Here is a 27,762-nt window from a genome sequence, read left to right as displayed (position 1 = left end):
TCACCAGAGCCAGAGCGGGGAGCAGAGCAGGCAGAAGGACCGAAGTACACTGCTGAGGGGAGCAGCGGGCGGCAGGAGAGGTCTGCGCGCCATGTGGGACCCTCCTCCGGTGGCCGGGGAGCAGCGGGGATCGAACCGACGCCGCAGAGGCTGCGGGCAACTTCGCAACCCAGCGCTCAACTGCTGCGCCACCGAGGAGGCCCCAGAAGTTTGTGTTTTTTTGTGACAGCAGAGAAGCAGGAGTCCTAACACTATTATCAATAGTATCAAGAGATGTAATAAAAAATATTAAAAACATATTAAGTACAAGGAAAACAGATTTTATCTCTTCCCACAGCTGTCATTTCCACTCTTGACATGTCATGCTCTGGCCCCACAGACCAGCCTGTCCCCTCTTCCCTCAGTCCCCATCCACGTCCTGCCCCAGAACTCAACCACACTGAGGAGGCCTGTAGCCTAATCTACTGCCTGGTCCTGGCCTCATCCTCACCCTCATCTGCTCTTCCCCTCATTTATTATGCTCTGAAGGACAGGCCTCCCCAAGATGTTCAGGAAGGTGTCCCCAAGACAGGCCACTTTGGCATGTGAATCATTTCCATCTGAGCTTCATCAGGGGTTCATCTTAAGAAACGTTTACCACTTCTGTAACTACCTATATGAAAATCGGTGGTCTTACCCAAAATTAGGGTTATTACCAGAAACAAGGTTTCTATCTGAGAAATTTATCAATATGTCAGCACAAACATAATTATGAATATCTGTTGTTTTTTTTTTTCATATGAGCCACCCTGTCCTTGCCATGTGATCCCTCCTCTCCCCTGGAGGTCCCAGGCTCCATCTCACTCCTTAGCTCAGGAGACACACCCTCGTTTCCCACATGGATTTCAGACACTCATTTACATGTAGATTCCTGTAGGGTAAGGTAAAAAGTATCAGGATTTTCTGCCCTCCCGCCATTAGGATAGATGACAGAACCCTGGGGTCCTGAATGCATGCCTGATGGTGGGCACCTGGAGTAGGGTGTGGGCATATGTAGATGGGATTCACCTGGGCTAAGACTGGGCTTTTAAGGGCAGCATCATGGGGACGCCAACAGAAGTTGAGAGAAGAAGAAGCAGAGAAGCATGAAGAACCACAAGAGCAGCAGAGATCACAGGAGAGCCCAAAAAGAGTGAAGACTTGCTCCCAGCCTTCCAGCACCCCTGCCTGCCTTGTACCTGGTAAATCCCAATAAAAGCCTGAAAAACCCACCGAAGTCTCCAGGACTCACTCCTCCTTCACCCTGTCTACTTGGGTCATAAAAATCCTGCTCTGTGTCCCATTCCTGCCTTTACAATTGGCGTTAGTTGGCAAGATGATCTATGCAGACAGGTATGGAGCCCTCCGAAGACCTGGAGGGACTGAGTAGCAGACTGTGTTTGCCCGTGACAATGCTGGAGGCGACATGGCAGCACAGGAGATGGACAAGGATGAAACCTCAGCTGGAGGAGGAGATGCCCGAGAGGACCAGCCAACGACCCCCAAGGCAGAAAGAATCATCAGGGAAGATTCAGAGCCCCACAGTGTGGACAAGGGGGAAAGCAAATGAACTTGGACTAGTGGACTAACAATCCTGCCAGAAGGCAGAGGAACTTTGGCAAATTAATGTTGTTTTGGGGACCCTGGGGAGGATCATTTGTATACCTCAGGAGATGGGAATCTAGGGGTGGCCAGTGGGCCTTGATGGCCAAGAGCAGCCTGTGTACTGCCCAGCAACCAGGTAGAGAAAAAGTCAACTGAGAAAAGCAAAAGCTGGTGCTAAGATTGAGAAGCCCTTAGTGGCTGTTAGTCTTATAAAATCACTTGTGGGTGATGCCCTGGTCATTGTCGAGGGAGGGTGAGAAGCTGAGGAACCTGTCCTTGGGGGATGGGTGGGGAACGTGGCTTGGGGTGGAGCCCAAGCCGAAGAGGGGACCCAAGAGAGGCCGCATGTGGAGTTTGGATCCCCAACCCATGTGCTTGTGCAGTGGGTTGGCCTGAGTGCAGGGGCCTGCGTGTGACATTGGTGGCTATGAAAGCCAATTGTTGGAGCGACTGCAGACAGAACCCTGAGGGTTGGGCAATTACCCCCAACAGTATAGAATTGCCAATCTAGGAGTGAGTGCATCCTGGGGGTGGATGCGGTGTGTAGCTTGTGGCTGAGACTGCAGCCAGAGAAAGCCAGGAAGCCTGACGGCTCCTGGTGTGTGTCGGCAGATGCCATGAGTGGTTCCCCTCCCTTGTATGAGCAGTGCCTTCAGCAGCAGTAGTGGTGGATCATCTGCTGGTGCCAATAATTGCCTTTTGCCACTAGGTTGGTGCCCTGCCTGGACTTATTTTGCTCTGTTGTATTTTGTTATATTGTTTTGTTTTTTTAAAAAAGATTTATTTATACAAGCACTGGGTATAGTCAGAAGCGCAGGAGGGTGAGAGATTCACCAGAGCCAGAGTGAGAAACAGAACAGGCAGACCGACAAAATACAGTGCTGAGGGAAGCAGTGGGCACGGCAGGAGAGGTCTGCGCACCATGTGGGACCCTCGCCAGCGGCTGGGGATTGAACCAGCACTGCAGAGGCTGCGGGCAACTTCTCAGCCCAGCACTCAACCACTGTGCCATATTGTGATGTATACTGCTTTACTTTGGTGGGCCATGGCTGCAGTGTTCATGCCAAGAGAAACATGTGTATCACTTGTATAGACTGTCTGGCAGAAAACCCTAAGGGGGTGGATTGTAGGGTAAGGTAAAAAGTATCAGGCTTTTCTGCCCTCCTGCCATTAGGAGAGATGACAGAACCCTGTAGTCCTGAATGCATGCCTGATGCGGGCACCTGGAGTAGGGTGTGGGCATATGTAGATGGGATTCACCCTGTCCTTGCCATGTGATCCCTGGGCTTTTAAGGGCGGCATCACGGGGATGCCAGCAGAAGCCTAGAGAAGAAGCAGAGAAGCATGAAGAACCACAAGAGCAGCAGAGATCACAGGAGAGCCCAGAAAGAGTGAAGACTTGTTGGGGGCTGGCAGGCCTGCCAGCCTCCCAGCCCCTCAGCACCCCTGCCTGCCTTGTACCCGGTAAATCCCAATAAAAGCCTGAAAAACCCACCGAGGTCTCCAGGACTCACTCCTCCTTTACCGGGTCTGCTGGATCAGAAAACCTGCTCCGTGTCATTCCATTCTCTACAGTCATCCTGCCCCTACACAGGACCAAACTGGCTGAAGCCTGTCACATCACTGACCTGGGAGAGGGGGCGCTTCTGTCTATCCCCCGCAGGCACAGGCTGTGCGCCCTGACCAGGAGCTGGCATCCAACGGGGTAAACCCTGTTCTGGAGACTCACCTCAGAGACGCCTGCCGTGAGTCTCCCCACAATCCTAGGTTGTGGGTACGGGGACCTGGGCAGCCAGATCTGCCTGTGCTTTTCGTTCCCGCTTTTCCGAGCCATCTCTACAGCTGCCCTTTGGCCATTTGCAGGTCACTTCTACTTTGCTCTAGTGGCACCGAGTTTGCAATTTCCGGTCGTTAGCTCACATCCCTGGTGGTTTCCTCAGGGTTGCCACATTTCTTGGCCACGGGGCATGGAGCCTGCAGCAATTCCTTTCTGTCCACCATCCTGTTGGGTCCCTAGTTCTTGTTTTTTTCTCCTTTCTATAGGTCAGATTGAATTGGTTTTATGGGAGGGGGAGGGCCGCAGGGTTCTGCTACTTTCCTCTCTCCTCTTCTGTTATTGCACATTTCCTCTCCGGGCAGTTTTTCAGCATCACCAGTTTCTTTTTTTTTTTTTTTTTTTAAGATTTATTTATTAATTTATACAAGCACTGGGTACAGTCAGAAGTGCAGGAGGGTGAGAGAATTCACCACAGCCAGAGCGGGGAGCAGAGCAGGCAGAAGGACCGAGGTACACTGCTGAGGGGAGCAGCGGGCGGCAGGAGAGGTCTGCGCGCCATGCGGGACCCTCCTCCAGTGGCCGGGAGCACCCGGGATTGAACCGGCGCTGCAGAGGCTGCGGGCAGCTTCGCAACCCAGTGCTCAACCGCTGCGCCACTGGGGAGGCCCAGCATCACCAGTTTCTTTTGTGTGTCCTGGTTCTCGCAGGGACCTGCCGCTTTTTCTCTTTATTAATTGTTTTTATGGGAGCGCTCACTCGTAGTGTTTCTTTCCCACCGTGTTAATCAGCTGACTGTTCCCGAGATTCAAATGTTTGCTGTACACCCCGATCTCAGGCAGGGCAGAAAAGGAAGCAGGTGGATTTTGTGGGCTCAATGGAGCATCCTCTCCACGGACCTGGGGAGATCTAAAAAATTAGCAAGTGATACAGAAAAACACTTTAAAAGTCACAGGGACGCCTGAGACCCCAGAAAATTTGTTCTTCTCAATGTTAGTTCACATCACCATAAATTCTAAAGGCCTTAAGTTTACACAGAAATTGCAGGTTTTCAGGCCTGGTCTCCCAGGCAGGAATGGACCAGAAATTGCAGGGGCAGCGCTGAGTCCCAGCCACTAGACCCCCACGGGCTGGTGTCTCACGAAGCTGCACCAGGAACTTCCCTGATGCAACCACAGAAAGAGGCAGATTTGTTTAGAGAAAGAAAAAAGTTTATTAAGTAGAAAAGGAACAAAAATAAAGTGGGACTCTCAGGCTGGTTGAAGCTGGCCAGGGAGAGCAAGGAAGCCCAAGTGGAATCAGGCCTCAGGGAATAGAGACCTTCTTTCCTTGATTACGCTAAAGCTCCACCTGTCTCTTTGTGGTTGGTTAGTTCTCTGTGGTCTCACTCACTGCCTCAATGTCTGTGCCCAGAACTGAGTGTCTGTGTCCCAGCCCTTATCTTTTGTTCTTTATTGTCCTGGTTCAGGAATGTCCTGTTGCCCTTAGTCCTAGGGTGTGTGATTACCCCCTTTGGAATTTGTTGCCCTTATCTCTGGAGGCTTCCTTAACTCTCCTGAAGTTCCTGCACTGCCTTGAGGTTGCCTAATTATCCCTAACTTGCCCTAGGACTCATTCCCCCTCTATGGATGGAGCCCCAAACTGCTTTTGGGACAAAGGATGTCCATCTGATCAATGACTGCTTCCTGCTGAATGTGGGTGAGGTGGGGAGGCAGTCAGGGCTCCACCACAGGGCAATGATCCAAGTGACAGAAGGACAGTGGAGCCTTCACAGTGCCCACATGGAGTTCGATGGCCTCCAGGCGAGATGATCCCAATGAGGCCATGGAGGATGCAGGGCCCAAGCAAGAGAAAAATGGAGGGGGAAGGAGAATGAAAAGGAGAACAGCCAGGACAGGAGGTTTTTTTTTTTTTTTTTTTTTTTTTTTTTTTTTTTTTTTTTTTAAAGGATTTAAGAGTAAGGAGGGCACAGACTCGTGAGTGAGCCCAGAACTCCATGGTGTTACATAACCACTGAGACTTGGGAATTCAAGGGGCATTGTTGGACTTTGGCTTGAGGGGTGTTGTGGTTCCATCAGGAAGATAGGAGATTCCTTTAATTGTACCCTAAGAGCAGTGGCAAAGACACCTCATCCTGGCACTGTAGTGTCCCAAACACCTGGAGGGGTTGTAGCCAAAGTGGCAGCATCAGTGAGAATTAGGGCTTCCGTGTTATTCCTGTCTTGTGTAGCAGCAGCTGGGAGAGCCAATAGTGGCTGTGGAGGCTGTGAGTTTGGAATTTAGTCCCCAAGTCCTGTCCTAATAGAGGAAGCTAGGAAATCAAGGTGAAAACATAAACATGTGGCCTGGTAGCGAGCAAGGAAGCAGTGCTGTGCAGGGTCCTGGCTCAGGCTGGCCATCAGTACTAGTGAGGGGGACAATTGACCAGTAGGTCAGTTCAAAGAACTGGAGTAAGGCAGAGGAAGTGGCTCCTTATTTACCAAAAAGGTGTTATTTTTGTCTGCCGCTTCTAGAGTCACCCGAGGCCTATCCATAGAAATAGTAAACAGGGGCGCTCGTCTAAACTCTGGGCTTCAGAGAAGGTCTCCTGTACCAGGTTCTTCAGAGTCAGTGACAGCTGGCAGTCAAGCCTGTCCTCCCATCCTGGCCTGTGGGTTGGGCTGGCCCCTCCCTCTCCGGAGAGTGGGGCAGTCCCTCTTTCAATGCCCTGTGTGATGAGACTGAGGGCATAAACCTTGGGGCAGCTTCCTTGCCCCTGAGGTGTCCAGATTGCTGGCACTGGAACAAGCTGGCAGCCCATTAAGAGGTTGAGATCTCAGTTGCCCTGGAGCGCATGGGTCTGGGGTGAGTCTGAGGTGGCAGGACACTGACAATGGCAACTGCCATATACTGGGCCCTTCTCTCGTCTTTCTCCCTTTCTTTTTTAGTCTAGCAAGTCCCCTCCATGTCAGTGTAGGCCTTGAAGGCCATGTCCAAAAGGGTTAAAAGGATCTTAGGCCCTTGATTTAATCTCTGGAGCCTGCACCTGATATCAGAGCAAGACAGGCTAAGGAAGGAGACTGCTAAAATGCTTGTCCTTTTCTGGGTCTAGATTAGTGTACCTTTTTATAGCCTCAGCAAATTTAGCCTGAAATGATGTGGAACTTTTGGGTTTTTGAGTAACTTTTCTCAGCCCTTTTACAATTGGCTGGCTTATTAGGTTTAAAGAAGTCTTATGTATTTTAGAACAATCTCATTAGTTTACATTTATGTTGAACAGGTGTAACAATCCTATGAGAATCCTTCCTATGAGGTATCAATATACCCAAATTGATTTGTTTGTTTTTCACAATGAAAATCAATTTTATCAGGTGTCTTAGTCCTCTTAAGACAAAAACTTTACAATTTCAGAATGAAATTGTCATAGAACAAACTTACAGATTGTTATAAAACCATTACTCAGAGTGACAAGGATTTTTAAGAGTAGATCTATTTCGGGCCTCCCTGGTGGAGCAAAGGGTTAAGATGCAACCTATGAAGCTATCTATAGCCACTACAGCATGTGCTCGATCCCTGGCTGGCCAGGGATCTACCCACATGGCACAGCGGACCTCTCCTGACTGTCACTGCTCCCCTCAGCAGTATATTTCAATCCATCTTCCTATTATGCTCCCCACTCTGTCTCTGGTGAATTATCTCACCCCCCACACCTCTGGCCTGTACCCCTGTTCTTGTATGCATAAATAAATAAATCTTTAAAAAAAGAGAGAGAGGATCTATTTCTTTGACAAGGCTCAGCAATGCTGACATGAAAAAGTTTTGTTTTTTTTTTTTTTTTTTTTCAGGTAACTTGAGGGCAAAAGAGCACCAGGATTTTTAGATTGCCTGAATAGTCTTTAATTTATTACAAGAAACTAGTGAAAGCAGTTTTAGAATACCTTAATTTTTATATATATAAAGGACTAAAGCTTGATGCACTACTGGTATTTAAGTTAACTAACATATTTTATTGTAAGTTATTTGAGCACACAAATTTTTTTTCTCTAAAATCCCTCTCTCAGACCTTCAACACTTCTTTTGCTTTCTTACTGTAAGGTCAAGGCCAGGGCAGAGATGGGGTAGTGGTGGTGGGGGGCGGGGACTTGAAACGGCTGCCACCTGTATCCAGGGAGCCGGCTCTGCCCGGTTTGCATGGGCCCTGATAAGCAGTGTTGAAAGGATAACCAGTTCCAAGAGAAAGAAAGTCTTTGAAAAGCAACTTCAACTCCACATTCTCCACCTCCCTCCAAGGCCAGATGGGTAAGTTTGCCCTTATCCCCCAATGGGTGCAACTTCTCCAACTCCCGTGGGGGTCGCGAACCTCACCCGTCAGCGCAATAAATTTCTTGCCTGTGAGATACTTAGCTTGTCTCTCCTTTTCTTTACCATGCCAACCATTTCATCTTGGTGCTGAAGTCTGTGAGGGCTTTGTCCCCTGGTGCCGGGGCTGCCTTCCCGTCCCTGGGACTCTCCTCTCCATTGCAGACCCTCACATCCACCACCGGCCTTGATCCTTGGGGTGAGTCACCTGCCTGACTCTCCTTCCTGGGAGGCCCTCGCCTCTGGTCACCCGGCTCCTCTCCTAACTCCCTGTTTTGGTTGGCTGTCCTGTAAACCGTGGGCCCATGTCAGCCGACCCCTTGTTACACTTAGACCTGGATTGGGGCACGCCTGTCCAGACTAGGTGCCTGGTTTAAGGAAACAGGCGAGCAGTGGAGACGTCCCCCTCATCTGTCTGTCTCCTGTCCTGTAGGCAACAACCGAGACATCCCCCTCACTTGTTTGCCCCCTGCCTGTTAGCCAGAACCTAATCATGGGACACCGCAATCCTGAGTCTGTGCCCCCTGTAGGCCAGGCCAGGCTCGTGGGACACTGTGTCCTGACACTGTGCCCCCTGTTGGTTGGGAAAAGGAGCTGGGTTAGCCATGGGGTCTGCAAATTCTAAGCCTGATTTGGCTACTCCACGGGGATGCCATCTTTCAAACCTCGGTCTGCTGGGACTAAGGCCAGATATACACTCTAAGCGACACATTTTTCTCTGCAACACTGCCTGGCCTCAATACCAATTGGATAATGGCTCTCAATGTCCGGAATATGATACTTTCAATTTCACGGTCCTTATAGACCTAAAAAATTTCTGTCACCCCTATGTCTAGGCTTGCTTTCTCATGCGCTCCCGCCCCTCCCTCTCATCCCTTCCTCCAAAAAACCTGCCACACTTTCCAAGTACTCCTTGCTTGAGACTCCTCTCACTCCCCACCCTCCCAGAGCTCTGCCTCTGACACTAAAAAAACTGCCTCACAACTGGTCATCAACTTTCTCAGATCCTCTAGATTCTCTTTCTTCACCTCCCTCAGCTCCCCAGGGAGCTCCACCTTACCCAGGACCTGCCTCCAACCACCCTCCATCCATGGCCCTCACACAATCCAGTCCCCTCTTTTACCTTCTAGCCGCCACATCCCCTCTCACTGAGACCGTTTTATTACCTACCTCATGGCTGGTCTCCAAGCAACAGCACACAAGGCTGTAAACTTTGATAAGCTTAGGAAAATCTCCCAGTCCCCCTTGGAAAACCCAGCAGCCTTTCTTCGCCACCTCACTGAGGCTCTCCAGCAATATACCAGGCTTGACCCTCATTCACCTGGAGGAGCCACAGTCCTGGCTACCTATTTTATATCTCAGTCAGTTCCCGATATCCAAGAACTGTTGAACATGGCCTTTAAGATTTTTAACAACTGAGAGGAACAGGACAGGATGGATAGAGAGACCCATAGTTGCCAAAAGGCTGAGCTTCAAGCTCAGGCCCTAGTAGCTGCCTTGAGGCCCTCATGCCCTGCTCCTCCAACGACCGCAGCACCTGCCACCCGACAGAGGACAACAATGGGCCCCACAGCCACTGGGAACTTCCTTCAAGTTCCTTCCTTCAAGTCCAAACATTGCCCCAAACCCCACCTTCTGCCAGGACCGTGCCTCATCTGCAGCATCCAGGGTCACTGGAAAAATGACTGTCCCTCCGCGCCTGGCCATGGTGGGCCAGTCCTTCCAGCCCCTGAAACTCTTGCCACTGGCGGTCTTGGGTTTGGCGGCAGAGGACTGAAGAGGCCTGGACTCATCGACCCCAATAATCTTTGAGGAGCCCAGGATATCAGTCAAGGTAACACGTAAGTCCATCTCCTTTTTGGTCGACATGGGGCTGCCTTCTCTGTCCTCCCCTCCTACCTGGGTCAGACTTATCCTTCCCAGATCTCGGTTATGGAGTTGACAGCCAACCCTCTCAGCCTCGTGCTACTGGCCCGATCCCTTGCCAAAGGGATTCACTCTTTCTCAGTCATGCCTTCTTGCCTCACACAACCTTCTGACCAAACTCGGAGCTACTATCTCATGGTTCCAAGACCCTAGCACTGCTCTCACCCTCCCACTGCTCCAAACATCTCCTAATCCTCCTCAGGACTACCCGCTATCTCCTTCCACTGTCAACTGCATGGTCTGGAATATCTCTACCCTGATTGTGGCCATTCAGCCGCCAAAAACAAAAATATATGTGATATTAGGTCTTCTGCTTTTTCTTGGCTTTTAATCAGTATATCTAATGCTTAAAAAAATTGTTCATCAGGCCTCCTCTGGTGGTGCAGGCAATTGAGTGCCGCATTGTGAAGCTGTCTGGAGCCTCTGCTTCGCTGGTTCTATCCCAGCCGGCTGGCAAGGGTCCCACATGGCACTGCAGACCTCTCCTGTCGTGCCCACTGCTCCTCTCAGCAGTGTATTTCGTCAATCTGCCTGTTCTGTTGCCTGCTCTGTCTCTGGTGAATCCTCTCACCCTCCCGTGCACGCGCATCTGGCCTGTACCCTGGTTTTTGTATATATAAATAAATTTTAAAAAATTGTTCATCATTTACTGAACTTTCATGTATACATTTTGCTCCTTATTGTAAAGGATGTGTTTGTGTAATTGTCTAGTCTAAAAATAATAGTATAACAGCTATTACAATGTCTTACAAATGTAAAAAAAAAAAAAAACTGAAAACTAGAGTGCAGTAACTCCAAATACAAATAAAGTGAGGTTTGTGTGTTTAAAAAAGAAAGAAAGAAATGTATTAAAAATGAATATTCTGAAAGTCTTTCAAATGACTAAATGATATGGTAAATGGCTAAAATGATATGATAAAAAGTGAGAACGCAAAAGAAAGTGTTGAAGGTCTGAGAGAGGGATTTTTGGTATGTAGAGTTACTACATCGTAAGTTTTTTTCTTTAAATATAGTTTTTTAAAGATTTATTTATTTATTTATATAAGCACTGAGAACAGTCAGAAGCGCGGGAGGGTGAGAGAATTCACCAGAGCCAGAGCAGGGAGCAGAACAGGCAGAAGGACCAAAGTACAGTGCTAAGGGGAGCAGCGGGTGGCAGGGGAGGTCTGTGCGCCATGTGGGACCCTTGCCCGGGGGCCGGGGATTGAACCGGCACTTAGAGGCTGCGGGGAGCTTCGCAACCCAGTGCTCAACCGCTGCGCCACCGGGGAGGCCCTACATCGTAGGTTTTAATCTCCACATTGTAAGACATTGTAGTAGCTATTATACTACCACCTCTTTAGACTACACAACTTACACAAACACATCCTTCAATTTTTTTTTTTCTGAGATTGTTGCAGGGCAACCCCGAAATAAAATGTGTTGCCCTGATTGTGCTTCCTCACCGGAGCCCTTTATAGGGGCTTATTAATACTCAACTGCAGGCACACACAAAAGGTTAATAAAAGATTTATTTCAAGGGAAGGGAAAATGAGGAAATGTACAACTCAGAGAGGAAAGAGGGAGATAAAGTCTTAAATGTGTTCTATCCTTTCCGAGGACCTGGAATCCCAATGGCATGCTGAGGCTGGCAAAGAGACAAGAGCCATGAAGCCAAGAAAAAAGCCCCAAGGCCCACGTGTCTGGTTTTATACCCAATCTTGCTGCTTAACTCCACCCTCAGGTCCCAGCAACCCTCCCTTTGGTGATGATGGGATTTGTCACTCCCAGTGTCTTCATGGCTTTGGTCTGGAGTGGGGGTGGAGTCCACAAAGCCTGTGTGGAATTAGCTCAGGACTTCTTTTCCCCTTAACAATATGACATTAAATTTTAGTTTCCTTACAATAAGGAGCAAAATGTAAACCTGAAAATTCAGTAAATGATTAACAAACTTCTATTTCTAAACTTAGCAAAATCTTAGTTTTATAAGAAATTTAGCCACTATCTAAATAACAATGAAAAGAAAAAATTAAGATAGATACCAATTGTAACTTTAGTTTTTCTTAGAACTACAATTTCAAGTAAGTTGCAGAGTTGCCACTAAAACAATTTCATATAGGAAGTTTTTTCTTAGGCAAGCACTAGATTGACAAAAGCAAGAAAAAATCAGAGACCAAATACCATATACCTTTTCTGTGAGAGTCTCAGTAACTTGTACATATGGCTTTATATGTCACCCCAAATTTGTTTTTAAAGAAGTCAAGACATTTACTGGAAGAAAAGTATTTTTCTCCAAAGGGAGAAGATAAGTGCATCAGTCTTCCTGGAAAGAGACCTCATCAGGAGAAGTTTAGATAAAAGCCTAGAAGTAAGTTTGTTAGCTTAGGCCAGGTTATCATTTTCTTTGTATAGCATGAATAAACACATTTAAACAGAGTAAAGAATAAATATCCAACACTAAAACCTTAAGGCATGTATGTTTTAAACCTTTAAATTTTTAGTTAGTTTTTGTTTAGCACAATTTTAGATTGTGATCTCAATAATTACGATTTTTTTATAAAATATTTCTTAAATTTATGTTTTACATCATTGTTCATTTTTTAAAATATTTTATTTTATATAATTCTTATGTCATTTTTCATTTTTGCACAATGTGTGCATTTTCATTTTGGTTATATTCCCCATACAATTGCACCCCCCTTATTTTGACCCTGGTTTTTCCTCTCCCCACCCTCCAACCCCCGTAGTGTGTCTCTGGTTTATAGTTGCTTGTTGATTTTGATTTTTTCTTTATTATAGTCTTATTCCTGGTCCCATATTTAGGTTTTCTAAATTCCTGCTATGAGTGAGACCATCCGGTATTTTTCTTTTTCTTTCTGGCTTATTTCACTGAGCATGATCTCTTCTAGCTCCATCCATGTTGCTGCAAATTGCATGAGTTTATCTTTTTAGGTTGCTGAGTAATATTCCATTGTGTAGATGTAACACATCTTCTTGATCCAGTCATCTATTTTTGGGCATTTGGGTTGTTTCCATTGCTTAGCTATTGTAAACAGTGCTGCTATAAACATAGGGGTGCAGGTATCCTTTTGAATAAATGTTTCTCTGTCCTTTGGCTAAATACCTAGGAGTGGGATGGCTGAATCATACGGAAGCTCTATCTTTAGTAGGTTGAGGAATCTCCACACAGCTCTCCATAGTGGTTGGAGCATTTTGCACTCTCACCAGCAGTGCAGGAGAGTTCCTTTTTTTCCACATCCTCGCCAACATTTGTGGTTGCTAGTTTTTTTAATATGTGCCATTCTCACTGGTGTGAGATGGTATCTCATGGTAGTTTTGATTTGCATTTCCCTGATTGCAAGTGATGTTGATCATTTTTTCATATGTCTGTTGGCCATTTGCATTTCCTCTTTGGAGAAGTTTCTTTTTCACTCTTCTGCCCATTTATTTTTTTTAAAGATTTATTTATTTATTTATACAAGCACTGGGTACAGTCAGAAGCGTGGGAGGGTGAGAGAATTCACCAGAGCCAGAGGGGAGAGCAGAGCAAGCAGACTGATGAAGTACACTGTTGAGGGGAGCAGCGGGCGGCAGGAGAGGTCTGCGCGCCATGTGGGACCCTCACCAAAGGCCGGGGATCAAACCAGCGCTGCAGAGGCTGAGGGCAGCTTCACAACCCAGTGCTCAACCCCTGCCTCACCGGGGAGGCCCTCTTCTGCCCATTTTTTGACTGGATTATTTTCTTTCTTTTTGTTGAGTCCCATCAGCTCATTGTAGATTTTTGTGATCAGTTCTTTATCATTAATGTTGTGTGCAAAAATTTTCTTCCAATCTGTGGGGTGTCTCTGTTTTGATTACTGTCTCTTTTGCTGTACAGCAGCTCTTTAATTTGATGTAGTCCCAGCTGTGTATCTTTGCCATCACTATCACTGCTTTGGGTGATGTGTCTGTAAAGATGTCTTTGAGGTGCATGTCATGTAGTGTTTTGCCTATATTTCATTCTATATATTTTATGGTTTCAGGTATTATGTCTAGTTCTTTAATCCTTTTTGAGTTGGTTTTTGTGTATGGTGTGAGGCAGTGGTCAAGTTTCATTCTTTTCCATGTAGCCACCCAGTTTTCCCAGCACCATTTATTGAACAAGCTTTCTTTGTTGCGTTGCATATTCTTTGATCCTTTGTCAAAGATCGTTAACCCTAAATCTGTGGGTTTATTTCTAGATTTTCTATTTGTTTCTTGTAGAAAAATGAATGTCCAAAGTTAGATGAAAGACATGGAAATAGGGCCTCCCTGGTGGCCATGGGGTTAAAGTCTCAGTGCTATCAAGCTATCACCAGCCACTGAGGCATGAATTGGATCCCGGTCAGGGAACTGACACACATGGTACAGCATACCATTCTTGTCTCACCCGCTGCTCCCTTCAGCAGTGTATATTAATAAATGTATCTCTTCTGCTCCCAACTCTATCTCTGGTGAGTCTTGTCACTCCCTACACCTCTGGCCTACAACCCAGTTCTTATATGCATAAATAAATAAAAATAAATCTTTTTAAAAAGAGAGAAGGAAATAATGATTTCACTTTATTATTATTTTTGTGTTTTTTATTTTAACATATTATTTAAAAAAAATTTAAACAGTATTTTCTTACCCCCACCCCTTCAGATTGAGTCCCCATAGAATTTCTTTCCCCAAGGCACCCATGCACCATCACCACAGTCCCCTGTGCTCCTCCCTTCCTCCCTCTGATCCCTCTCCCTCCTACTCCCCTGTAGGATGTCTCTGATTTATAATTGTCTGTTTCTGGTTTGTTGTGTTTTGTACTGTTATTATTTTTTTTTACGCTGATGTCTTATATGGTTCCCTGATATTCCTGTTATAAGTGAAACCATCTGATATTTTTCTTTTTCCTTCTGGCTTATTTCTCTGAGCATAATCCTTCTAGCTCCAGCCACGTTGCTGCAAATGGCATGAGTTTATCTTTTTTGATTGCTGAATAATATTCCATTGTGCATATATCCCACATCTTCCTGATCCAGTAATCTGTTTTTGGGCATTTGGGTTGTTTCCAGGTTCTACCTATAGTAAATAGTGCTGCAATAAACATAGGTGTACAGGTGTTCTTTTGAATCACTGTTTTTGTGTATTTTGGGTAGATCCCTAGTAGTGGAATTGCGGATCATATGGTAGCTCCATTTTTAATAGACTGAGAAACCAGACAGCTTTCCACAGAGGTTGGAACAGTTCACACTCTCACCAGCAATGTAGGAGAGTTCCTTTTTCCACCACATCCTCTCCAACATTTGTTGTTGCTTGTTTTTTTTTTGATATGTGCCATTCTTACTGGTGTAAGGTGGTATCTCAGTGTGGTTTTGATTTGCATTTTCCTGATTATAAGGGATGTTAAACATTTTTTCATATGCCTGTTGGCCATCTGCATTTCCTCTTGGAGAAATGTCTTCTAAGTTTTTCTGCCCATTTCTTGACCGGATTATTTATTTATTTATTTATTTATTTATTTATTTATTTATTTATTTATTTATTTTTTTGAGCAGTGTGAGTTCTTTGTGTATCTTTGTGATCAGTGCCTTATCAGTTGAATGGAGTGCATAGATTTTTTTCCCAATCAGTGGGGTGTCTCTCTGCTTTAGTTAATGTCTCTTTTGCTGTGCAGAAGCTTTTCAGTTTGATGTAATCCCAGGGTTTATCTTTGCCTTCACTGTCACTGCTTTGGGTGATGAGTCTTTAAAGATGTTTCTGAGATGTATGTCTTATAGTGTTTTACCTATATTTTCTTCTATATATTTTATGGTCTCAGGTCTTATGTTCAATTCTTTTATCCATTTTTAGTTGATTTTTGTGCACTGTGAGAGGTAGTGGTCTAGCTTCATTTTTTTGCATGTGGAGGTCCAATTCTCCCAGCACCATTTATTGAACAAACTGTCCATGTTCCATTGCACATTCTTTGCTCCGTTGTCAAAGATTACTTGTTCATATAAGTGTGGCTTTATTTCTGGGCTCTCTATTTGATTCCATTGGTCTGTGTGTCTGTTTTTGTTCCAATACCAAACTGTTTTAATTAGTATGGCTTTGTAGTATAGCTTGAAGTTTGGAAGGGTGATACTTCCTTTCTCCTTTGTTTTCAGCAGTAGGGCTTTGGCTATTTGTGGTTTGTTGTGGTTCCATGTGAATTTCATCAGTATTTATTCTATTTCTTTGAAGAATGTCATTGGGATTTTTATTGGAATAGCATTGTATCTGTATATTGCTTTTGGGAGGATGGCCATTTTAATAATGTTAATTCTTTGAATCCATGAGCAGGGGATGTCTTTCCATTTCTTTCTTTCTTCTTCAATTTCTTTTAACAGTGTTTTATAATTTTCTTTGTATAGGTTTTTCATCTCTTTTGTTAGGTTTATTCCCAAGTATTTGATTTTTTTTGTTTCAATTATGAAAGGGATGGTTTTCTTGATTTCTTCTTCTTCAGATTGATTGTTTGTGTATAGGAAGGCTACTGATTTTTGTGTGTTGATTTTGTATCCTGCTACTTTAATGAACTGGTTGATCATTTTGAGTAGTTTTTCTGTGGAGTTTTTAGGGTTCTCTGTGTATATTATCATATCATCTGTCAATAGTGATAATTTTACTTCTTCTTTCCCTATTTGGATTCCTTGTATGTCTTTCTCTTGACTTATTGCCCAGGCTAGGATCTCCAGTATTATATTGAAGAGCAGTGGTGAGAGAGGACATCCTTCCTTGTCTTGTTCCTGATCATAAACAAAAGGTCTTCAGCTTTTTGCCATTGAGAATAATATTGGCGGTGGGTTTGTCATATATGGCTTTCATCATGTTAAGGTATGTTCCTTCTATCCCAAGAATTTCAAGGACCTTCACCATAAATGGATGTTGGACTTTGTCAGATGCTTTTTCAACATCTATTGATATGATCATATGGTTTTTATTTTTCTTTTTCTTGATGTGTTGGATTACGCTTATCGATTTTTGTATGTTGAACCATCCTTATGCCTCTGGGATGAATCCCACTTAATTGTAGTGTACTATTCCTTTGATGCATTGTTGGATTCTGTTGGCAAGGATTTTGTTGAGGATTTTTGCAGCAGTGATAATCCTATTTATATGTGTTTTCTCCCGTTTTTTCTTTGTGAGCCTGCCTAGAGGTTTGTCTATTTTGTTTATTTTTTCAAAGCACCAACTTTTGGTTTCATTGATCTTTTGGATTATTATTTTAATTTCCAATTTGTTTATTTCTGCTTTGATTTTTATTATTTCCTTTCTTCTTTTGGCTTTAGGGTTTTTTTTTTAATGTTCTTTTTCTAGCTCTTTGAGATGTGAGATTAGGTTGTTTCTTTAAGTTATTTCTTGTTTCTTGATGTGAGCCTGGATTGCTATATATTTTCCTCTTATTACTGCTTTTGCTGCATCCCATACATTCTGGAAAGTGGTGTCCTCCTTGTCGTTCAACTCAAAGTATTTTTTAATTTCTTCTTTGATCTTCTCATTAGTCCAGTGGTCTTCCAGCATTGCGGATTTCAATCTCCATGTAGTGGTAGGGTTCCTTGGTTTCTTTTCATGATTTATTTCTGGCTTGATGCCTTTATGTTCAGAGAAGATAGATGGAATGATTTTGCTCTTCATGTATCTGTTGATATTTGTCTTGTGGCCCAGTATGTGATTGATTCTGGAGAAAGATCCATGCACATTTGAGAAAAATGTGCACTCAGATTTTTTTGGGTACAGTGTCCTATAGATATCTGTTAAACCCATAAGGTCTAGGTCTTTATTTAGGGCTCTAGTATCCTTGTTTATTTTTTGTCTCGCTGATCTGTCCATTGGTGAGAGTGGGGTGTTGAAGTCTCCTACTATATATGCATTTTCTCTAATGTATGTTTCAGAGTTGATAATAATTGTCTTATGTATGTTGGTGCTCCTTCATTTAGTGAGAATACCTGTACCTTTATGTTTATTGCAGCATTATTTACAATAGGTAAGATTTGGAAAGAATCCAAATGCCCAAATATAGATGACTAGATACAGAAGATGTGGTATATATACACAATAGAACCCTAGTCAGCAATCCAAAAAGATAAACTCATGCCGTTCGCAGCAAAATGGATGAAACCAGAAGGGATTATGCTCAGTGAAATAAATCAGAAGGAAAAAAGAAAATTATTGCATGGTTTTACTTATACAAGGAATATAGGAGAGCCAAATAAGGGATAGGGAAAGAAATAACAAAAAAAAAAGTAAAATAAATAGGCAACTATAAATCAGAGACATTCTGCAGGGGGAGGAGGAGGGAGTGGGATCAAAACAAGGGTGGAAAGAGCACAAGGAACTATGGTGATGGTGCAAGAGAGAATTGGTGGTGGGAATTCTAAGCGGACTAGACCTGAGAAAAGAAAGCAAACATTGTACAAAAATGAACAATGATGTAAAAATATATATAAATAAGTAACTTATTAAAAAACAAACATTAAGCTTGAGCCTACCTGGTGGTGCAAGGGTTAAATCTCAGCACTATCAAGCTATGGCCAGCCACTGTAGCATGAGTTAGATACCTGGCCAGGGAGCTGACCCCCACACGGTGCAGCAGACTTCTCCTGTCTCGCCCACTGCTCCCCTCAGCAGTGTATCTTAATAGATGCATCTGTTCTGCTCCTCACAGACCTCACCTGTCTCGCCCACTGCTCCCCTTAGGAGTATCTTCGGTCTGTCTGCCTGTTCTGCTCCCCACTCTGTCTCTGGTGAATTCTCTCACCCTCCTGCCCCTCTGACCTGTACCCCAGTTCTTTTATAAATAAATAAATCTTTAAAAAAATTTTTTAAAGAATTTAAAAGGAAAACAGCCCCAATCTTTGGTTTCTGAGGACACAGGCACAGCTGACCTCATCTCCAGGAGAGACACAGCTTTCCCACGGTGGCTTATTAGAACCAGCTTGGAACCAGGCATCGTGGTCCTATCATATTAGTCCAATGTCGGCATCAGTAAAGTGACAGGTGTGTCAGCCTCCCCACATCATGAGGATTGAAGGTCTATGTTCCTTGCTTGTCCCGGATCTGCCCACTGATGCCAGGAGGAGCTGTGGCAGGTGCTTCAGGTCCTAATCACCGTCCACTTCTAGCCACAGCCCCCATGCCCAGATCCTGACTGTGCAGGGTTCTTCACATAAGGAGCCTGGGGCCCCGAGAAGGGCCTATGAGCACCCTGAACCCCCAACAAAATCTGAGTGCATAATGCTGTGCTGGGGAAAGGGACTTCCCTTCTCACAGACCCAAAAACAGATGAAAACCCTGAGCTCAGGAAAAGGACTAGGCCAGGTCCTGGCTAGGCTAAGGAAGCCACCAGATGCATGTGAGCCAGACTGTCTGAGTCTCAGCTGTCACCAGAGAGCTAGAATTTGGGCTCTCAGCAGAGGCAGCTCAGTGCTGTTTTATGCTCTTCTTTCCAATTATATTTCAAGTTCCTTCCTACAAAGGCCCTAGGAGCCCTCAGGGTCAAGCACACCCTGTGCTGGGTCCCCTGCTGTCTGCACATGTGCTCGGGGCCTCACTCCCCACATCATCCCCAGGAGGGAAGACGTGAAGAGCAGGTCTCCCTCCCCCATGACCTGAGTCCTCTGCTCACTAGAGGAGGCAGCAGAGACCCCTGAGGAGACATTTGGGGACTCTTCTTGGACCAGGCTATGAGGGAAAGGCCTGCATGGACACCACCGCCTTTCTCTGACACTTTCCCTCCAGTTCCTGAAGATACAGCAGAAAATAATCCAAATCTAAGCTCCAGATTTTCTTTTTTTTTTTTTTTTTCCTTAGGGGAGAGCGCGAACGCAGTCCCCCACTACCACAAATTATGCAGTCGAGTTTCCCCACATTTGGGGAAATCTCAGAGGTCAGCACATCCGGAGTGCAATGGATAAGCCTCGCCCTGGGAAAACCACCTTCATGATCATGGTATCTCCCCTGCTAAGTAAGTATTCCAGATTTTCCAAAAACGAAAACACACACTGACAAAGTTTTGTGCTTTCTGGGGCTCTGGGCTGAGCTGAGCTGCTGGAGGCGCTGATGGATCTCCCCTTGGCAGCCAGGGAGCATCTCCCTGAGAAGCCTGTCAAGTCTTAGCAGTCAGGGGTGCACAGAGACCCCCTGGGAATGCTTCACAGGAAGGCAAATTCCTGGACCAGATCTTCCAAACAAGGGACCCCAAGTTCCCCAGGTGCCTCAATCACTGTGTTGTCTGTGGAGACACAGTCTCATTCCTGCCCTTGGCTCCTCACCTTTGAGCACAATCCCCAGACAGACCTCAGCATTAGGAAGCCCCAGTGACATAAGAGCCCGCGGTGTGAGGATATGAAGCACTTTCATGGGCTGGGGGGATCACTCTGGCAAAGACACACGGGATGTGTTTCAAAGGGGCCCTGCAGGGGTGTCCACACAGTAACTCACCCCAGTGAGCCAACACTCATGAGCCAAGCAGCGTGTATCCCAGTCCTGGAGTTTCACTTCTATTGTCTGAGGCTTGGGGATGCTGTTGCCCCAAGAAATCATGCAGAAATCATTCTTGTCCTTTAAACTCGTGGTTTTGATAAGATGAAGGGAGAAAAGGTGAGTTTACTGAAGAATAAGACTGAGGACTGGGGCCCGGTGCAGCCTTCAGATGCTCTGGTAAAGCTGTTCAAATTCCAAGCCTCATGATGAGAATTTTATAGAGTCTACAGGGAAAACGTCTTACACTGTCAAGCAGTTTTACAGAGAACAGTCCATAACAGGTGTGAAGTTAATGCACCTATCTGACCTGTCTGTGCACTGGCGAGAACAAGGAGCCTTATCTCTGGGAGTTGGGGTGTGAGCAGGGCCATCTGCTTGGGCTCTGTCTTTACTAGAAGTTACTGATCTGCGGGGAGACAGCTTTTTTGTGTTACTGATGCGGCTTCTCAGCAAAGCCAGGCCTAATGTGTCTGGGCTCTTGGGCTTACGCTCTTGGATGAGACTAGGCAGATGGACCCTTTCATTGTTGATATTACCTTATAGTCTAAGTTCTTTCCCGCCCCCTGCTCCTTCTTTTTCAAAGTGCCTTCTTTGTCTGGGTGGCATTGATGACTTGATAAACCTCCCTCTCTTTCAGGGGGTTTTCTGGAACCTTGTCTTGCTTGTCTTGTTTGTCTTGCTCTGCCTCTCCCAGTGCTGCAGGGACTGCTCATGTGCGGCCTCCTCTGCTTGTAATTGGCGTGACCGTGAGGATGATGGCAGAGGCTGATGTGATAGATCTTCCCTCCACCATGGTAGTTCTGCTTGGGGCCTCTGTGCCTCCTCTCCCATCTGATGACTCTCAGCAGAAAGCACAGGCCACGAAGGTCCATGGGTAAGGACTGTGGGTGCTTGGGTGAAGGATGTGGTGTGGGCACCTGCATCTGGGAAGTGTGAGCCTGATCCCTAAGTCATGTACAGGGTCTTAAACCAATGATACCTTAATAATTGGGGCACGGGCAGAGCAAAGAAAGTAAAACACCTCTCCCAAAAGAAACAAAATATTTACTCATAATTCTCTATCGACCAAAAATGTCCTTCAAGATTGAAGACAAAATAGGTTTCAGACAAACAAAAACACAGATTGTGTCCCCAACGGTCCACCCTATGTGAAATGGTAAAGGACATTCTCCAGGCTGCAGGCAAATTACACAGAATGGACACTCAGTATCTCAGGGAAGAGAAAGGATCAGAAATGCAAATATCTATCACCATTTTTTTGTGTTGTTTCCTTTCTCATTACAGTGGTTTAAAACAGGAATTAAGCAGATCAGGCGCGCGGGAGAGGGCTTCTGTCTCGGACTTGCCATTTTAGATCAGGGACCTTTCTTCTATAAAGACTGCCTGAAACTGGCAGAAGTCTCCCGGTGGAGCCAGAGGTGAGCCGCTAAGGTTGCCCAAGCCAGACCCCTTCTGGCCAGCAGTCTGAGCCCAGAGTGGGAGAAGGCACCCACTGCGGAGGCAGACCAGGCACACAGGAGAGTGCCATTTTAGAACAGGGACCTTTTTCAATAAAGACTGCTTGAAACCGGCAGAAGGCTTCCGGAGGAGCCAGAAGGAGAAGGTTCCCTGCACAGTCAGAAGTGAGCAGAGAGCCCCCACAAGCCTGGTCCCACCTGGCAGGAAGTCGAGCCCAGAGGGGGATCCAGAGATTTGGAACCCAGAGTGCAATCCAGCTGCCCCACCTCCAGGGAAGTCTGTGGGACTTCCTTTGTAATTAAACACAGAAGGAGGAGATATTCTGTGACAGTGATCATTAACATTCTCAAAGTACCACTGCCTCACTAGACTTCTAGCATAACAGTATTTGACTTGTTTGGACTGCCAGTTTCTGAAATCCCCGAAAGAGCACACCAAAAATGTGTTGACCGGTACCAGCAACACAGTGTACCAACACATAAGGCAAATTAGAAGACAGGCAGCAGGGAAAAGAAAAACTACATGCAACGTAGCAACTCCTCAGGAAAAAGACACACCACAAAAAGAAAACCACCCACCAGCTTGCAACAACAGTGACTTGGAAGAACTTCTGAGCCTTCCAGAAAAAGAATTTATAATTGCCATGATGAAAAAACTGACGGAAGTCATTAAGGAAAACAACGCTCAGAAGAATGAAATTGAGTCCCTAGAGAGGGAAATGAAGGAAATGCAGGAGATCAAAGGATTAACAGAAGTGCTAAAGAATGCTGGGAAAAGCAGTGATAACAGAATAGAGGAAATGGAAGAAAAAATAAGCACTCTCGAATACACAGAAATAAAAAGAACCAAAACAGAAAAGGAAAGAGAAGTACGAATGAAAAAGACTGAAGAAAGACTTCGGGAACTATCTGACTCCATGAGGAAAGGAAATATAAGAGTTATAGGAATCCCAGAAGGAGAGGAGAGAGACCTAGGAACAGAGAAAATACTAAAGGAAATAATTGAAGAGAACTTCCCAAACGTGAAGAAGGAGCTGAAAATTGACATAAAAGAAGCAAGAAGAACACCAAACTTCCATGATGAAAGGAAAAATACAGCAAGACACATAATAGTAAAGCTCCCAAGGATCCAAGACAAGGAAAAAATAATGAAGCTAACAAGAGGAAAGAAACAGATAACATACAAAGGAAAACCAATCAGATTGACATCAAACTTCCCCGAAGAAACACTACGGACAAGGAGAGAGTGAAGGACATAGTCAACAGACTCCAAGACAACAGATGCCAACCAAGAATACTCTATCCTGCAAAGCTTTCCTTCCTCTATGAAGAAAGAATAAGGACCTTCCCAGACAAACAGAAACTCTGGAATTTCATTATGAATAAACCCCCACTCCAAAAAATACTACAAGGAGTCCTAAATCCAGAACCTCAGAGGGACAAATAAGAATGAAAGAAGGCCAAAAAAAAAGTTATTAAAAGAATACATAAATAAAATCAAAGGAAAGACAAACACAATGGCAAATACAGATGCTAGCATATCAATTTTGACTCCTAATATAAATGGACTAAACTCTTCAATAAAAAGACAGAGTCACAGGATGGATTAAGAAACAAAGCCCAACCTTTTGCTGTCTCCAGGAAACACATTTAGCTACAAAAGATAAAAATAGACTCAAAGTCAAAGGATGGAAAACAATCCTACAAGCAAATGGACGAAAAAAGAAAGCAGGAACAGCTATACTTATATCAGATAAAACAGATTTCAAACTCAAAAAGGTAAAAAGAGACCCCAACGATCACTACATTATGATCAAGGGGACCATACTTCAAGAAGAAATAACACTCATTAACATATACTCACCAAACGAAGGAGCACCAAAATATATCAGACAACTATTATCAACTTTGAAAACAGGCATCAGAGAAAACAAATATGTAGTAGGAGGCTTTAACACACCACTATCAACAATGGATAGATCAACGAGAAAAAAAATAAGTAAAGACACTAAAGCTCTAAATAAGGATGTAGAGTGCTTGGGCTTAACAGACATCTATAGAACACCAACCCCCCAAAAATCTGAGTACACATTCTTCTCAAGTGCACACAATCATTCTCCAGGATCAATCACATACTGGGACACAAGACAAACATCAACAGATCCACCAAGATTGAAATCATTCCAACCATCTTTTTTGACCATGAAGGCATCAAACTAGAAATAAACCATAAAAAGAAGGCAAGGAACTCTCCTACCTCATGGAGATTGAAACCCATACTACTGGAAGACCACTGGACTAATGAGGAGATCAAAGAAGAAATTAAAAAATTCTTTGAATTGAACGACAAGGAGGACACCAATTTCCTAAATATATGGGATGCAGCAAAAGAAGTAATAAGAGGAATATATATAGCAATAGAGGCTCACATCAAGAAACAAGAAAGAACTCAAAGAAACAACCTAATCTCGAAGCTCAAAGAACTAGTAAAAGAACAACAAAAAAACCCCAAAACCAGTAGAAGAAAAGAAATAATAAAAACCAAAGCAGAAATAAATGAAATCAAAACTAAAAAAACAATCCAAAAGATCAATGAAACCAAAAGCTGGTTCTTTGAAAAAATAAATAAAGTAGACAAACCCCTAGCCAGGCTCACAAAGGAAAAATGGGAGAAAGCACAAATAAATAGGATCACAAATGAAAGAGGAGAAATCAGAACGGACACAGCAGAAATCAAAAGAATAATCAGAAACTACTATGAACAGTTATATGGAAACAAGTTCAATAATCTAGAGGAGATGGACAAATTCCGACAACTCTACAATCACCCAAAGCTAGATAAAGAAGAAATAGAACACCTAAACAGACCAATTACAAGAAGCAAAATTGAAATGCTAATCAAAAAACCTCCCAAAAACAAAAGTCCAGGACCTGATGGATTTACAAATAAATTCTACCAAACATTCAGAAACAAATTAGTGCCTATCCTTCACAAACTCTTCCAAAAAATTGAGAAGGAAGGGACAATACCAAACACGTTCTATGAAGCCAACATTACACTAATAACAAAACCGAACAAGGACAACACAAAAAAGGAAAACTACAGGCCAATCTCCCTAATGAACACTGATGCAAAAAATCCTCAATAAAATTTTAGCTATCAGAATCCAACAATGTATCCATAAGATAATTCACTACGACCAAGTAGGATTCTTTCCAGGGACACGAGGATGGTTCAACATCCAAAAATCAATCAATGTTATCCAACACATGAACAAAAAGAAATATAAAAACTATATGATAATATCAATAGATGCTGAGAAAGCTTTCGACAAAGTACAACACCCATTCATGATAAAAGCCCTTGAAATTCTTGGTATACAAGGAACATACCTCAACATCATAATGGCCATATATGAAAAGCCAACAGCCAGTATCATTCTCAATGATGAAAAGCTGAAAGCATTTCCATTAAGATCTGGAACAAGACAAGGATGTCCACTCTCACCACTGCTTTTCAATATAATACTGGAAGTCCTAGCAAAAGCAATAAGACAAGAGAAAGACATCCAAGGAATCCAAATAGGCAAGGAAGAAGTCAAACTATCACTACTTGCAGATGATATGATAATATGTATAGAGAACCCCAAAAACTCCACAGAAAAACTAATTCAACTCATCAATAAGTTCAGTAAAGTGGCAGGATACAAAATCAACACACAAAAATCAGTAGCCTTCCTATACACAAACAATAAATCTGAAGAAGAAGAAATCAAAAAAAAAAAACATCCCTTTGATTATCAAAACAAAAAAAAATCAAATACTTGGGAATAAATCTTAACAGAAGAGGTAAAGGACCTATACGAAGAAAACTATAAAACACTGTTAAAAGAAATAGAAGAAGACACAAAGAAATGGAAAGACATCCCCTGCTCATGGATTGGAAGAATCAACATTATCAAAATGGCCATCCTACCAAAAGCAATTCACAGATTCAATGCTATTCCAATCAAAATTTCAATGACATTCTTCAAAAAAAATAGAACAATTATTGATGAAATTCATATGGAATCACCAAAAACCCCAAATGTCCAAAGCTCTCTTGAAAACAAAAGAAGGGAATGGAGGCATCACACTCCCAGACTTCAAACTATACTACAAAGCCATAATCATCAAAACTGCATGGTATTGGAATAAGAACAGACACACAGACCAATGGAATCGAATAGAAAATCCACAAATAAACCCACAGATTTATGGTCAACAATCTTTGACAAAGGAGCAAAGAAAATGCACTGGAGCAGAGAAAGTTTGTTCAATAAATGGTGCTGGAATAACTGGGTGGCTACATGCAAAAGAATGAAGCTTGACTACTACCTCACACCATGCACAAAAACCAACTCAAAATGGATTAACGAACTAGACATAAGACCTGAAACCATAAAATACATAGAAGGAAATATAGGCAAAACACCACATGACATGCACCTCAAAGACATCTTTACAGACACATCACCCAAAGCAGTGATAGTGAAGGCAAAGATAAACAGCTGGGACTACATCAAATTAAAGAGCTTTTGCACAGCAAAAGAGACAATAACCAAAACAAAGAGAAACCCCACCGACTGGGAGAACATTTTTGCACACAACACTAATGATAAAGGACCGATCACAAAAATCTGCAAAGAGGTGATGAGACTCAATAAAAACAAAGAAAATAACCCAGTCAAAAAATGGGCAGAAGAGCTAAAAAGAAACTTCTCTGAAGAGGAAATGCAAATGGCCAACAGGCATATGAAAAAATGTTCAACATCACTTGTAATCAGGGAAATGCAAATCAAAACTACAATGTGATACCATCTTACACCAGTGAGAATGGCACATATTAAAAAAAAAAAAAAACTAGCAACAAGAAATGTTGGCGAGGTTGTGGAGAAAAAGGAACTCTTCTGCACTGCTGGTGGGAGTGCAAACTGGTCCAACCACTATGGAGAGCTGTGTGGAGATTTCTGGACCTACTAAACATAGAGCTTCCATATGATCCAGCAATTCCACTCCTCGGTAATTACCCAAAGGACATAGAAACAGTAATTCCAAAGTGCACCTGCACCCCTATGTTTATAGCAGCACTGTTTACAATAGCTAAGCTATGGAAACAACCCAAATGTCCAAAAATAGATGACTGGATCAAGAAGATGTGGTACATATACACAATGGAATATTGCTCAGCAATCAAAAAAAAATAAACACATGAACTTTGCAGCAACATGGATGGAGCTAGAAGGGATCATGCTCAGCGAAATAAGTCAGAAAGAAAAAGAAAAATACCGGATGGTCTCACTCATAGCAGGAATTTAAAAAACCTAAATAAGAGACCAGGAAAAATATTAATCAATACAAAGTAATAATAAAAATCAACAATCAACTATAAACCAGAGACACACTGGGGAGGAGGGAGGGAAAGGGTGAGGAAGAACTAGAGTTGATTTAAGGGGGGTGTGCAATTGTATGGGGAATATAATCAAAATGAAAATGCATACATTGTGCAAAGATGAAAAATGATGTAAGAATTACATAAAATAAAATATTTTAAAAAACAGGAATTAAAACATTCCTTGGGCTTTGTCACCTATGAAATATATAACATGTAAGACCAACATCATTAAAGATACAGAGTACAGGTGTCTAAATAGTTGCAAGATTCCTACACTTGTGTAAACCTATATGTTAGTACTAGGAAATGAACTATATATTCGTAACAGAAAGTTAAGGATGTGTAATTCCGAGGACTATAAAAACAGTTGTGCCTTTTCCTGGGCACTGCCTGCAGGGTCAGCAGGTGTCTCCTACCCATGCCATGGCTGCCTTTAGACCCCTCAGGAAGCCCGGTTTTGTCAAAGGAAACCAAAAAGTTCAGGCTGCACCAGGCAGACTGACAGGTCAAAATAAGGGTAATTGGAAAAAAAAAAAAATAAGGGTAATTGGAAGCAAGCGCCAGGGGCATGTATGGAACCGAATAGATAGCCTAGAAATAAGCCACACATAAATGGACAACTAGTCTTTGACAAAGGAGCAAAGAATATGCAATCGAACAAGGACAGTTTATTCAATAAATGGTGCTGGGAAAACTGGACCCCCACATGCCAAAGAATGGAACTAGACCAC

The 27,762-nt window shown here is 43.7% G+C and overlaps 2 long non-coding RNA genes and 1 other non-coding gene across 3 annotated transcripts; 2 read left to right on the top strand and 1 right to left on the bottom strand.

Annotated features, from left to right (window-relative positions):
• Positions 1-7,584: 7,584 nt before the first annotated feature.
• LOC129146516 (uncharacterized) lies at positions 7,585-9,564 on the top strand. Its single transcript, XR_008553368.1, has 3 exons — positions 7,585-7,675; positions 7,832-7,934; positions 9,378-9,564. It is a non-coding gene; the product is annotated as an uncharacterized LOC129146516 (long non-coding RNA).
• A 9,901-nt stretch (positions 9,565-19,465) lies between these two features.
• Positions 19,466-19,630, bottom strand: LOC119253928 (U1 spliceosomal RNA). The gene has a single exon (XR_005127234.1). It is a non-coding gene; the product is annotated as a U1 spliceosomal RNA (small nuclear RNA).
• On the top strand, positions 19,473-24,728 carry LOC129146515 (uncharacterized). The gene is made up of 3 exons (XR_008553367.1): positions 19,473-19,622; positions 20,835-21,014; positions 21,425-24,728. It is a non-coding gene; the product is annotated as an uncharacterized LOC129146515 (long non-coding RNA).
• Positions 24,729-27,762: the final 3,034 nt, after the last annotated feature.

Source organism: Talpa occidentalis, unplaced genomic scaffold (genome assembly GCF_014898055.3).
Source record: "Talpa occidentalis isolate TD23 unplaced genomic scaffold, MPIMG_talOcc4v2.1 talOcc4.24, whole genome shotgun sequence".
NCBI classification, from domain to species: domain Eukaryota; kingdom Metazoa; phylum Chordata; class Mammalia; order Eulipotyphla; family Talpidae; genus Talpa; species Talpa occidentalis.
Note: the sequence above shows the minus strand (reverse complement) of the source record. Positions and strands in the feature narration are given on the sequence as shown.